We start from the raw sequence: 15303 nt of genomic DNA on the forward strand, positions 1-15303 counted from the left end.
GGCTAAGTAGAAGGTGGCCTCAAGAAAGGAGAGACTCAAGGTATGGAGACCAATAAGCAGGTGATTGCATGAGGTGAGCAGGGCTCATACCAGGTAGGTACCAACATCTCTATTGGACCCCAACTTCTCTGATTCCAAATCTAGTAAGGGAACAACTATAGAATGAACAAGTCATTTAACTTGTCAGCTGACAACCATTGATTAAATATTTACCATCCATTTAGTACTCGATGGTTGAAACTTCAGTTTTCTCACCTGTAAAATGGAAATAGCATATCACACAGAAGTTCAGTGAAACTCTTGTAGGATAATGAATGTCATGAACTTTGTAAGACTAAAGATCTGTATATATGTGGGCTATTATAATTGCTGTTGTTGTTATTCTGTTCTTTATTTTTTCCACAGGAGTTAGGATTAGGACAGTCCTAGAAAAGTTCCTAAATTGCCATCCTTTAATATATAAAAGTTCATGCATGTGGCTCTAAAGCATATATTCTCATCCTCTGAAGGCTCATTGTCAGGACAGCTCCAATGGTTGTCATCCTTTATTCTCCAAGAGAACCAAAATGATATCACCATGTTAGTATCGAGGTACAACATGTCTTGTCTATGGCTTTTCAGACCAATATGAGCTCAGAAAGTTCCAACACAGGCACTCTGGGTCTCAATCTAATCACCTCTAAAATGGAAGATCTCTAAGAGCCTTTTTGGTCTAAATGGATGATCCTGTGATCAATGGGATTAGTCTATTTTTTCCTGTACATGTTAAACTATTTAATTATGTACTCTAAGCATATCCATCAATTTTCTCATTATCTCAATGACTTTTTTGCTTCAATTTTGTCTTTGTCTGGTATAGTGCATGTTATATAAGAGGGGCTTCAAAATACTTCCTGATGATGATGGTGAGAAGGAAAACAGTTGGACAGCAGAGAGGGAGCAGTTCAATCTTTTTGCTTTGTTTCCAATCTTTGGCAGATTAAGAATTAATATTATTTTAGCAAAGAAGAAAGGAATTCCAAAGCATAAGAATTACTTATTCATCCAGACAATAACTACACTATCTTTTGGTAAAATTGATATGTAGATATTTTGATCAACTGAGCCCCTATTCTGCAAACAACCCTTTCCTAATAATTGTGGAGAACACAGTTAAGTGAAGTAAATACCTTCCCAAGCACACCTTGCTGGGAGATAAGATATATTTGTTCATGTGACAAGTGTTCTAGGATCCCTTTGCAGGTAGAACAGGTTAGAGAAGGCTTCCTGGAAGATGTGAGTCTTGAAGACAAAGTAGTTATCCAAACAGTAGAATGGGAAGAGCAAAGAAAGAGCAGTCTGAGATAGGAATCCTCCTGGGAGGAGGTGGACCTTGAGTAAAGATGACCTCATTACCCTGGATTTCATAGTCTGTTGACCTCTGTTGACTTTTGGTAATTCAATTGTATGTACATGCATGCTTGCCTGTGTTGGACATACTATATGCATAGATTTTTCTACTTTAATGAATCCATGTGCTTAATCATGTGGGTACTGTGAGCATCTATACTTGAGTGGTTTACTTGAAAGAGTACTGACCTTAGAGCCAGGAAAAGCCTAGGTTCAAATTCCATCTTTGACAGTTACAAACTGTGTACCCATATGCAACTCACTTAACCTCTCTGATCCTATTTCCTCATCTACAAAATGAGATAATTTCTGTAGTGTCTACCTGGAAGGTTGTTTGTTAGAATTTATTGAAATAATGAATATTATTTAATGTAATATAGAATAAAATATAATATAAAATTAGTGCTTTCTACTCAAGGACTTTGTACACATTAAGTTGCTAAAGAAGATTATTTAGCTCTCTTGGGACTCGCTTTCCTTACATATAAAATGAGAATAATAATACTACTAGGTTTGCTTTTTCATGGAACATTGTGAGGAAAATACTTCATAAAAGTGTATTTAAGAAATGTAAACCTCTTGTTACCTTATGCAATTCTTGTTAATGACTTTCTATGCAGATTTTATAGAGAATCCACCCAATAGGCTAGAGATTTTTTGCTGATTCTTTACTATTTTTTGGATTTCAGTGAAAATAATCTCCTGTGCTACATCACAGTTATAATAGAATAAGAAGCTCTTCATTTTAGATTCATATAGGGCCTTGATGATTTCTTCTATGCAAATTTTTGCATGCAGGTTCTCAGCAGACGTGTATCTTTCCTCCTTCACTTTTTATTATTGCAATTGTGATTTTTTTCTCATTTTATTTTTTTCATGCTGAGTCATGTAATAGACATCTCATTTTAAGTAAAATGCATGCTATACATACTCAGGTCCACCTGAGATCATTATCATATACCCTGGGTTAGTAATTCAGAGCAACTTACAGATCTATATACAGGAAGCTGGTCACCTGTGAATCTGTTAGCAGGTAAAAAAAATTTAGCCTCAGTGCTATCCCTGATTCATCCATCAAGGCTAGGTTTATCTGCCCAAGATATCCTCCTGGGACACTGTCTGTCTCAAGCCTGTCTCAAGACCAAGGATTGTTTTCTTTTCTTTATTTTTTTACAAGGCAATGAGGTTAAGTGGCTTGCCCAAGGCCACACAGCTAGGTAATTATTAAATGTCTGAGGTCAGATTTGAACTCAGGTACTTCTGACTCCAGGGCCAGTGCTATATCCACTGTGCCACCTAGCTGCCCCAATTCCAGGGATTCTTAACCCCTAAGGGCCCATTGTTATTTCATGGAATCCATGGTAGGGAAAAATAGCAACTTTATTTTTAATTATTTAAATTGACATTTAGAATTTCCTTCAGTTATTTACAAACATTATATGAGGAAGGGGCCCATAGGCTTCTCCCACAGCCCCAAAGAAGTATGTGACAAAAAGTTTAAGAACCCCTGTGCTAGATCTTTATACACATCCCTAGATTTTAATTCCCCAATAATTAAGTCGTCTTCCTATTAAAGTCACCTACTTTATTCTAATAGTACCAATGGACAATATGCAATCCCACCCTATCTACCTTTTTGAACATAAAACATTGAGGATGATTCATTAATAACAGACTAATCATACACAAACAAATCACTGAATAACTACACACATTCAAAGGAGCATTGTCCTCTTTAGTTTCCTGGGGAAGCTAGACACTTATTCTCATCAGGTCAGTATTTAATTCAATTTAATCCAGTAAACTTTTTTTCTTTTTCATTTAAAATTTTATTTTCTCCCAATTAACACATAAATGTGATTAATGTATATATATTTTAAACTTTGAGTTAAAAAATCACTTACTCCCTTGCTTCCCTCCCTACTCATTGAGAAGGCAAGCAATTTGCCATAGGTTATACATATGCAACCATGCAAAACATATTTTGTTAATAATTGTTATTAAAGAAAACAGACAGAAACAGAAAAAGATAGCATTTTTATCATTGTCTTTTGAAATTATTTTATTCCATTGTGTTACTAAGAATAGCTGTCATTCACAGTTGATCCTTGTACACATGTTGCTGTGTATAATGTTTTCCTGTTTCTGCTCATTTCACTTTGTATTAGTTCATGCAGGTTTTTTCCAGGTTTTTCTTGTTGGTCATTTCTTATGCCACAATAGCTCTCCATCACATTCATATACCCCAACTCTTTCAGCCATTTCCCAATTGATGGGCAACCTCTCAATTTCCAATCCTTTCCAGCAAACATTTACTAAACACCCATTATATAGCAGACATTGTACTAGTAATAGAAACTTAAAGATAAAAATGACAGCAGCTCTTATCCTCAAGGAGAATTCTCCTAGAATTCTTTGCACAAGTCAGGAATTTTCTTTGACAATTTCTTTTAATGGAGAGGTATATTACTTGGAATCTCTTCAATGGTGGTAAATCTTTGCACTCAGAGGACTGATTTTATCTATGTCTTCAGACCCAAGTTACTGAGAGCCATGTTTGGGAAAGAAGAGTGAGGTTCTGAAGTTTTTCAGAAAAGCTGAATTATAGCTATAAATAAAGCAATTAAACTGGGTTTCCTTTAAGGGTCTTAACAGTGTGATGAATTTATACTTTATTCAGTAGTCATCAGGGAACTACTGAAGGATTGTAAGTAGAAGAGGAACTATAATACAGGTGAATTATGATGACCACTCAGCCATTGGTGGAGAGGATGGATCAGAGAAAGAACAGAATACAGCAGGAAAAGTTGTTAAAATACCAAATTTGTTCTTAGCCAAAACATTACCCAAGTTCTTTAGTCCTTTAGGGAGGAAGACTTTGATAAAACAAGCTTCCTTTTGGGGTTTAAGTTCTAATAGGTTTACTTATAAAAAGGTTCCGTTTCTAGTCAGTTCTCATTTAAAAATTGTGAAGATCTTATATGCATTCAGATGAATAACTCTAATTATGAAACTTTCAAATAAGTGGTGAAGATATTTTGGGGGATGGAGGATGCTGAGAATCTTTTGAGTTACACCTGCCATTTAACTTACCAATTGGGGACAGACTCCAATGACATGAAATTGAAAGTCCTAAACCTTGGATTAGAGGACAGAGAAAGAAGAGATCTGCTGGTTGTTTGTTGCCTTTAAAAGTTTTATTGATGTTTTTTGTCTTTAAATGCTAGCCAATTCCACAATTATTAGGTGATAGAGTAACTGAATCAGGGAGGGTATCCTCTAATATTCACATATAGTTCCTCTTCAAAGAAAGGAGGTAAGAAGGAGAGAAATATGAAACTATGACCAAAGAGCAGTAAAATTGATCATGTCCTTTTGATCTAGAAATTCCAATTCTAGCCAATATCCAGAAGAAATTATAAAAAGGAGAAATGCCCCACATGTCCAAAGTATTCATACATGTTCTTTTTTTGTAGTGGCAAAGAATTGGAAATTGAGGAGATGCTTATCAAATGGGGAATGGCTAAACAAGTTATGGTATTTGAATATTATGAAATACTATTGTGCTTTAAGAAACCATAAATGGTCAAACTTTTCCAGAAAAAAACAAAACATAAAAAAGACAAAACAAAATAAAAACCCCTTCAGAATCTGATGAACACTACATTCACTTTTTAAGAAATATCTCTTATGTACTTCTTTCCCTTAATCCTAATTCCTCATAAAAATGACTAATCTGTAAACATATTTAACACAAATGTATATGTATAATATTAACCTGACTGTTCACCACTGAGGGGAGGAGTGTGGGAAGGGAAGGAGGAAGGAAATTTTTGTAACTTAAAATATATATATATGCATATGGATAAATGTTGAAAAAAAGTTAGAAAAATAAAATATCAATAAAAAAGACTTAACGAAAAGAATTGAGAGCATATGCTAATCTCTTCTTTAGAGGTAAGATTGATAATTAATCTAACTACATGACTTTTGGTTTCATTTAAGTTGAATTCTTTTTTTTCTGGTGTATCAACTCTTGTTTTAACCAAAGGATGGTCACTTCGGCAAGATAAAAATCAGTAAAGAATTTGTAGAGTATCTATTTAAATCTGGTGGTCACTATATGGAATAATAGGCAAACGGTGAATATCCCAAAATGGCACCTATTTGCAAGAAGGTGACATTTTACATGGAGAGACAAGGTGAAAAAAAATGATTACCCATGTAGCAAAGGAAATTTGTGCTATTGACTTTCTGGAACTTCAACACCAGGTCCCCTATTGGTTACTTTCATTTCATCCTCCCCACTTTCAGCTCTTTTTTGTGTCTTGTCTTCCCTGATTAGAATGTCAGCTTCTGGAGGGCAAGGATTGTCTTACTTTTTGCTTGTTTTTATATTCATAGTGCTTAGAACCATGCCTGGAATACTGTAAGGACTTAGCAAGGTTTTGTTACTGCTACTATTGTTCAGTCATTTCATTCATATCCAATTCTATTGTGTCATTTGGATTTTTCCTGTCAGAGATACTAGAGTAATTTAACATTTCTTTCTGTAGCTCATTTTATATTAAGGCAGATAGGGTTAAGTGACTTGGTCAGGGTTACGTACCTTCTAAGTGTCTGAGGCCACATTTGAACTCAGGAAGATGAGTATTCCTGAGTCCAGACCTAGTACTCCATTCACTGCATTACCTAACTCCCCTACCTACTTGCTTATCATTTTAAGACAAAAAGCAAAAAACTAACTCCCCTACCTAGTTGTGTATTTTTCCTGTCTCAGCTCACTTTTCCTTGGATCAGGTCCCATAAGTCTTCCCATATTTCTGTAACTCATTACCTCCATCATTTCTTATAATAAAAAATATGTTCTTCTATTAACATAATATAAATTGTTAAGCCAATCATCTAACATTGTCTAAAATGGGCACTCATTTTATTTTCAAATTGTTTGCTAGCACAAAGATTGGATCTTTGGATATTTTGGTACAAATGGAATCTGCTTTCTTCCTTTTCCTATATGCCTAGAAGTAAAATCTCCAGTCAAAGAATATGAACTTTTCTTAAATAAATCCAGATCTTTTTTTTAAGAATTTCATGTTATTATGAATTGGAAAAGACTTTTGAAGGCATCTAGTTTAGCTATATCATTGCCTAGGGAAGTTAAGAGACTTCTATAAGATGAAATCGAAGTGAAGTTGAACTAATTCACAGCTCCGCCAGTAACATTATGTGCCTGTGTGCCTGCAGTCCCTCCAACATCAAATCAACTCCTTAGCACCAAATCAAGTTTTTCCTCAGCTTGTCCTGACCCCTCTGTGACATCCAGAAGACCAATTAGTTACTTAATGAATCATTTCTTCCCTCCAGGACCTGGAATGAGCTCAAAGGGTTAACACATCTGAACAACACTTGCAATCTGTCTTTCAAATGGTATTAAATATTCATTTTCTAGAACACTAATAGATCTTCCCCCACCCCCTACCCAAAGAACAGAACCTATGGTGTTTTCACCATACATAATTTAAACCTGATCCTTTGAAGGAATGTTAAAATGATAAACATGTTGCTTGTGATGTGTGACTGTTTAATGATGAAATTATTGAGTAAGGAAATTAGATCCATGTCAGATGTGGTTTTGAAGAAGATACCTGCAGAAGAGAAGGATTTTCAAAGGCATTTTTCTTCCATGTTCCTTGTGTCCCTCTCTTCTTGAAGTATCTTAAAAACACATTGGCATTTTTTTCTCCCTGCTTCTGATTCAAGTTTCAAAAGTGGGCTGTTTCATTTGTTTCAGATTTCTCTCAGAGGAAAAGCCCTAAATTGATTACTCATTAGATTTTATCTTATTTTTGTTAACTTTTTCGATGTGGTTAGACTAATTCACCAAGAGAACACAATTTATTTAACAGAGGGTGAAGAAGTGATACGTTTAACATTTGCTTTGAGAAAGCCCTTCCTGGAGTTGTTTCCATCTTCTGAAATGAAATATTTATCTCTATTTATCTATCTATCTACCTATCTATCTATCTAACTAACTAATCTATCTATATCATCTACCTATCTATCTATCCTTCTTTTACTTAATATAAAAATATTGAGTACAAATAAAATAAGGTACTAGTGAGGAATGAGAGAATGTGAAGAATGCTGGAAAATGTGTTAGAATTGAGAGTCTAGAGAACTGATTTTAAAATTTGCTATTGATTCTTCCCAACTATGGGGCCTAGGCGATACATTTTCTTTCTGTGAGCCTCTATTTCTCCTTCTTTTCTGTCAAGTGGAGATATAAACAATGCATTGCCTATTTAATAGGGTTATTGGGAGGAAAGTACTTTGTAAATCATACAATGCTAGAGTTTTGCAAGTTTTTGATTTTTTTTTTCATTATGGGCTTTTTCAATGGGTCTAACCTAGAACTTCCATAGTGCAAAGAATGCTTGATGGCTGCTGTAGAAACAATGTTTCAGACTTCTAGCATCATTTAATTTTAGCATTATAACCAAACTTTACTACTAACACTGTTTGGTCCATTGCCTATTTATGACATCAATCCTATGGAGCTAATTGCCCTCCTGTAATATTGTCTCACCTAATTTTATGCTTTTGCAAGTGCCAATGGATAATTTTCAGATTCACATCTATTTTCTTCATAGATGCCTTATACTACAAAGGAAGATAGCTATGCTCAGTGAAATTTCACAACCCAGGTGAAGTATGTCATGTCTTATTCTAGAACCCCTTTGTCAGTCATTCATTTAATAACTGCTTTGATAAAAAGCAGTTATTAAATCTCTATGTGGGGGCTGCTAGGTGGCACAGTGAATAGAGCACCAACCCTGGAGTCAATAGAACCTGAGTTCAAATTCGGCCTCAGACACAATAATTACTTAGCTATGTGACCTTGGGCAAATCACTTAAGCCCATTGCCCTGTAAAAAAAAAATCTCTATGTGATGGGCACTGCAACCAAGCTCTGGGGATATAAGAAAAGGTAAACTCAATATTCCCTGCCCTCGGGGATTTTACATTCAAATGGCGGAAGCAATAAGTAAACTACTATGAAGATAAAAAATTTACTTACGAAAATGGGAGGTAATGTCTGAGGTAATAAGAGGAGGAGTGGGAAAGATAGAGTGCACACAACAAGATTTAAACTGTGTCTTATAAGAAGGCAAGGATGTCAGCTGGTATTGGGTATTCACCTCTAGCTAGGAAGCAGCTTCTCATCATTTCATGTCTTGTCCTATTTCCTCTGATTCCTTCTTCTCTTTCCTTATCTTCATTTTCACTTGCCAGAAGCCTGGTAATCTGAAGGATCAAAAGACAGAAAAGGGAAAATTAAAGTCCTTTTAAACCTATGGGAATACTTAAGAATACCAGCAAGTTAACCAGTCTCAGAGATGGCATTAGTTAATATGGAAATTGAGAGACTTTCCCAGGAACACCATTGGATGATCTGTTCGGGTGGTATCTTGCAATAAGATTGATGAGTAGGAGAGTAGTATATTTGAGGAGTGAATTCTGCATGAGTGAACTTTCCATAGTGTTATATAGGAAAATAAAAGGGAGTTAAATGATAGCAACAATAGCAAGTATTTAATAGAGACATAAAATTTGTCCATTATGTCCTCAATACAGTCTTCTAAGAAGATGTTATTATTTTGCTAATTTTAGAGATAAAGAAACTGAGGCCTGGAGAGTTAAAATGACTTGCCCAGCATTAGGTACTACTGACTCCAAGTTCAATGACTCACCAGGCCAGTTAGCACAATTTGAAAGTAGACAAATCACTTTAGTTTTTGACCTCAGTTTCTTCCATTGTAAAGTCAGGTGGTTCCTTCCATCTTCAAATAGGTTTCTGTGTTCCTATATTTCTTCTGTAAAGATCCATCATTCTTTGTGACTTACGTGACAGAGCCTTATATAATAATAGGCACTTTAAAATATTTGTTGGATTGAAATTAAATTATTTTAAATGTATGAATATACATCTATCTATCTTATCTATCACCTATATGTTTTGCAATGCTTAACTAAATTTGAAAGCAGACAGGTTTCATATGGGACAGAAAATTAAGTTGAAAATTGGCCTCTAGCATTTACTAACTTTATGACTGAGTTTCTTAATTCTGTTTGCCTTGGTTCTCTCATCTATAAATTGGGAATAAAATAGGATCTGCCTTGCTGAAAAGATTGCTGAAAAGATAAAATGAGTTGGCTAGGTGGCACAGTGGATAGAGCACTGGCCCTGGAATCAGGAATACCTGACTTCAAATCTGGTCTCAGACAATTAATAATTAGCTAGCTGTGTGGCCTTGGGTAAGTCACTTAACCTCATTGCCTTGAAATAAAAACCTTAAAAAGAATAAAAGATAAAATGAAATCATAATTGTTAAGAGTTTATTATTTATTATCAACTATTATCTTTATGATAACTATTATTATAATCAGCTATTATCAGTTATGCTCAGGAATTACAGACTTGAAAAGTTGCTAAGAACCTCAAGGAGGCCTCTAGTCCAATTTATATTTGGACAGAATTTTCCAAAAACTGGTCATCTAAATTTTACTTGACAATCAGATATCTGGTCTTCACTTAACTTCTACCAATGAAAGGTAATTCATTGCCTACTAAAGGAGGCCATTCTACTTTGTACAGTTCTAATAGTTGTGAAAACTTCTTTTATGTTGAGTCCAAATCTGGCCTTTTACTTCTTCCCTTTTTTGGGGGGGTGGGAAGGATAAAACTAATTTCTTGGTTCACTTGCTATTGCAGATATTTCTATTGAAATTTTGATGTTTTATGGTAATGATGGGAAGATGTTTTTTTATTGTGACTACTCTGGAATATTTGGAGTATATAATCACTGGAATGATTATATTTTTCTATCTCCTAACACTCTATATTTCCCAGAGCCACTTAACCATACTATCACTTCTCTGAGCTTTCTCCCTGATAAAATAATGTGATTGATTTCTTTTTTTTTTAAGGTTTTTGCAAGGCAAACATGGTTAAGTGGCTTGCCCAAGGCCACACAGCTAGGTAATTACTAAGTGTCTGAGACCAGATTTGAACCCAGGTACCTCTGACTCCAGGGCCAGTGCTTATCCACTGCGCCACCTAGCCACCCCATTTTTTTTTTAAGGTAATGTGATTGATTTCTAAGTAACATTCACTTCTAAACTGAGCAATCCTATGATGACATAACAATGATGCTTCTAAGATTAAAATGGCAAATTCCACATGGTTGTTGTGAGTGTCAAATCAGATGCGGCATGTAAAACGTTTTATAAACTTTAAAACAATAAAAATTTCAGTTATTGTTATTATTGTTGTTTCTATGGAACAACATTCCATTTATTTCTCATGCTAGTATTTTGAGTTACTGTAATTTCTTGATTGCCATGATTTCTCAACAGAGTTTACTTAGAGTATCATAGGATCATAAACATAGACAAAAGGGGACTTTAGAGTCCATCAAATCCAACTTGGTGTATTTTATTTTGCTGATGAGAAAATTGAGGACAATTGAGGTGTTTTATCCAAATTCATGCAAGTAGTAAATTATAAGATTAGAATTCAAATTCATGTCCTTTGACCCTGAAATCAGTGATCCTGTTCTAGGACCATGCTGCCTCCCAAATCATAGTTCTGAACCACTTGAGAACTTTCTATTTTTTAACTTTTTAATATTTTTACTTTGTTTTCCAATTATATACAATAGTAATATGTACCCATCGTTTTTTGCAAGGCTCTGAATTCTACAATTTTCCCCCCTCCTCCCTTCCCTCCCCCCACCACAGAAGGCTGTCTGATAGTCTCTACATTGTTTCCATGCCATACATTGATGTAAATTGAATGTTGTAAGAGTAAACATAAGAATAAACATAAAGCCCTTCCCTGCCCGAGAAAATGAGAAACCACAAGAATATTAAGAGGGAGAAAAAAATTGTACTTCAGTGTGTGTTCAGATTTCAATGGCTCTGTCTCTGGGGTGAGTGTTTTCCTTATCCTAAGTCCACCAGAGAAGTTGCTTCAATATTTTCCCCACAGATGGTTTACTAGTTGTACCTGCATTCTATTTCTCCCCACTCTCATTTATTCTATTCTCTCTCTCCTTTCACTCTGGCCCTGTACAAAAGTGTGTTGCATCTGAGTACTCTCTCCCTCAATCTTCCCTCTTTTCTATCACCTATTCCCCCCTTCCCTCCTCCCATCTCTTTCCTCCCATCCTTCTCCAGGTCAAGATAGATTTCCTCACCCTATTAAGTGTGCATGTCATTTCCTCCATAAGCTATTTCCAATGAGAATGAAGGTTCACTCATTCCCCCTTGCCTTCCCCACCCACTCCATTGAAATAGCTTTTGCTTGACTCTTAGTTCATGAAATCTCTCAGCTTCTTCATCTCCTTTTCCTTCCTCCCAGTACTTTCCCCCATTGCCCATTGACTCCATCCCTTTGCCACATCATACCATTAGATTCCACTCCTTCCTATGTCCTGTCTATATAGACTCCTTCTAACAGCGCTTATAAATGAGAAAGTTCATATGAGTTATCAATATCTTCTTCCTGTGCAGCAATTCAACCAGTTCAACATCATCAAGTTCCTCATAATTAGTCCCTCTCTTCCACTCCCTCTATGGTTCACCAGAGTCCTGTAGTTGGAGATCAAACTTTCTGTTCAGCTCTGGTCATCTCAATAAGAAAGTCTGAAAGTCCTTGTTTCACTGAAAGTTCATCTTTTCCCCAGAAAGAGGATGTTCAATTTTGCTGGGTAGTTAATTCTTGATTTAAACCAAGATCTTTTGCCTTCTGGAAACCAAACCCTATGAGCCCTTAATGAAGATGGTGCCAGATCCTGTGTAATCCTAACTATGGAACCTCAGTAGTTGAATTGTTTGTATGTGGCAGCTTTTAGATTTTTCTCTTTGATTTGGGAGTTTTGGAATTTGGCTATAATATTCCTGGAAGTTTTTCAGTTGGGATCTCTTTCACAGGGTAACTGCTGAATTCTCTCAATTTCTATTTTACCCTCAGCTTCTAGGATCTCAGGGAAATTTCTTGAAAAATGAAGTCTAGGCTCTTCTCCTGGTTGTGGCTTTCAGATAGCTCAATAATTTTAAAATTATTTCTTCTGGATCGGTTTTGAGGTCAGTTGTTTTTCCAATGAGAAATTTCACATTTTCTTCTAATTTTTGGCTTTTTTGGAAGAGTTATTTCTTCCTACTTTCTTGCAAAGTCATCAGCTTCCTTTAGTTCCATTTTGCATTTGAAGGAGTTATCTTCTTCAGAGAACTTTTTTTATCTCCTTTTCCAGCTAGCCAGTTCTGAATTTTAAGGCATTCTTCTCCTCATTTGCCTTTTGTTTTGCTTTATCCATTAGGCCTAAACTGGTTTTTAACATATTATTTTCTTCAGTATTTTTTGTATATCTTTCACCAAGCTTTTGATTTGATTTTCATGATTTTTTTTGCATCACTCTCATCTCTCCTCCCAATTTTCCCTCCACCTCCCTTAATTACTTTTCAAAGTATTTTTTGAGCTCATCCATAGTCTGAGCCCATTTTCTATTTCTCTTGTAAGTTTTGGATGCAGAAGCTTTGATTTTGTTATCATCTGAGTATGTTTTGATTTTCCATGGAACTAAAGTTATTTTCTATGGTCAGATTCTTCTTTTTCTGTTGTTTATTCATTTTCTCAGCCCAAGACTAATTTACAGCACTTCTAAGGTTTGGGTTTTTTTTGGGGGGGGCACCCCACTGGGACCTTTATTCCTCCAAGATTTTATGCTCTTTAGCCTGTGCTTTGATAAGTAGATGACCCCCTACTTCCTTCTGCCATGGGGCTATAAGGAGGGATCCAGCTTGGTTAATTTGGTATGGAAACCCAAACTGCACCCTGGATCTGAATATAGGCAAACAGAAGAGTCCTACCCCAGGGAGAGCAGAGAATTCTCCTCAGACTTCCCTTACCGTCTCTGGGGGTGCAGGTTGCTTTCTACCAATTCTTGCTGCAGGCTCTGTGATAAGTGCTCCTCACTCCACACTCACCCAGGTGCAGCAGAGTTCTCTCACCACCCTTTCAAGCTGTTGCCAATTATCTGTGGCCATGGCTATGGCGTTTTTACCAACCCCTGGTCCTGGTGAAATACAACTTTTCTGAGGAACTTCTAAATTATCTTGGACTGGGAAAATATATCACTCAGTCTTTCTGTGGTTTCTGCCCCTCTAGGTTTTGCTAGAGCCATCCTTTGCTTTTTTTTGGGGGGGTGGAGCTTGGGGGGTCAGAGTTCTTGGGAAATGCTGCCTTCACATCACCATATTGGTTCTGCCCCCCCCCAGAACTTTCTTATGAAGCCCTGTTCAATATCCTCAAGCTGTTAAAGTGCAAAGAATGCTAGGTTAATAAACAGAATTCCTAAGTTCAAATCCCAGGCTTGCTACTTACTAACAATGTGATCTACAGTAAGTCATTTAACTTCCCTGAATTCTAAATCCTTATGTATAACATAAGGGTGCAAGAGTAGACAAACTTTAAAGTCCTTTCTAACATTAAATCTATCACCCTATGTTCTGTATTTCTATTCCTGAATCCAAATTTAATAATAAATCAATACTAAATAAAATAAAAATTAAATGAAGAAATATTCAGTTCTTAAAAATTGCTTGGGACCAATTCTGAATTCTTTATCTTCCAGGAGGTAGAATTTATAGAACCTGACAGGAAGAAAGTCAACTTTTTGCAAGGTCCAATTTTCAAACTAAGGAAAGATCATTAATGCAGAGGATGCTGAGCAGCCCAGACCCACATGCAGACCAGGGGTAATTTCATGCACAAAATGGTTATTTTGCTCACTTTGCTGAGCTGAAGATAAAGGTGCCTGGTGGAAACCTGACAAAACTTTTGCTATAACAGCATAAACAGGTTTCTGCTAGAGTCCAAAACCACTTTAAAGGAAATGCTTGGTTTCCAAAAGAATCATCAATGTCTAGGATGTTTGATGCTGATGGAATGGACTGGGGGGTGATGCTGTGAGGAAAATAAGCAGAAAAAACAGAATGGAATCTAAGACTGATTTTTTTGACTGACTGGGAGCTTTGAATGGCCCTCATGCTTATAGTGTAACCGCTGAAGAATGGCAAGCAATTTGAGAAGTGGAGGTTGAATACCAGAAATAGAAGGAATTGATTCAAGTCATTCCCTCAAACATCCTCTTCATCCTAAGAAGGGATTCAGTGGCTAATAATAAAGACTGTTTCTGAGCCCTAAGTGAAGTAGAGAATAGAGGCAATTGTCCAAATCATTGAAGCCAGGAACCTCCCCGCACCCTGCCCTGCCCTGGCCACACACACTTTTTTCAATTATTTGACTGTGTGGATTTTTTTTTCTCTTTATAGGACAGAATGATCAGAAAATTTTCCTCATGTATCCAAATTACTCTGTCCATGTAAATAAATATATAAAATTCATTTTAGGGGGAAAGATGCATATTAAGCACTTATTATAGTCTAATCATAATACCAAATACTTTATCTTCACAATAATGCTGAGAGGTAGGTGCAGTAAAATTACTCCTATTTTATAGGTGAGGAAACTAAGTCAGACATCAATAAAATTACTTCCCTGGGGTCACACAGTCAATAAAATTGTTAAGACTGAATTTGAACTCAGGTCTCAGTGCTCTATTCACAATACTAGGCAAAATGATACCACAAGAAATTGTATACCACAAGAAATAAAGAATTTGGATTCAGAGAGTCTGGATTCATATTCTGACTTTGCTGTTTTTAAATCTATGTACCTTTTTTTCTTAGTTTTTGCAAGGAAATGGGGTTAAGTGGCTTGCCCAAGGCCACACAGCTAGGTAATTATTAAATGTCTGAGGCCAGGTTTGAACTCAGGTACTCCTGACTC

This window comes from Macrotis lagotis, chromosome 1 (genome assembly GCF_037893015.1).
Source record: "Macrotis lagotis isolate mMagLag1 chromosome 1, bilby.v1.9.chrom.fasta, whole genome shotgun sequence".
NCBI classification, from domain to species: Eukaryota; Metazoa; Chordata; class Mammalia; order Peramelemorphia; family Peramelidae; genus Macrotis; species Macrotis lagotis.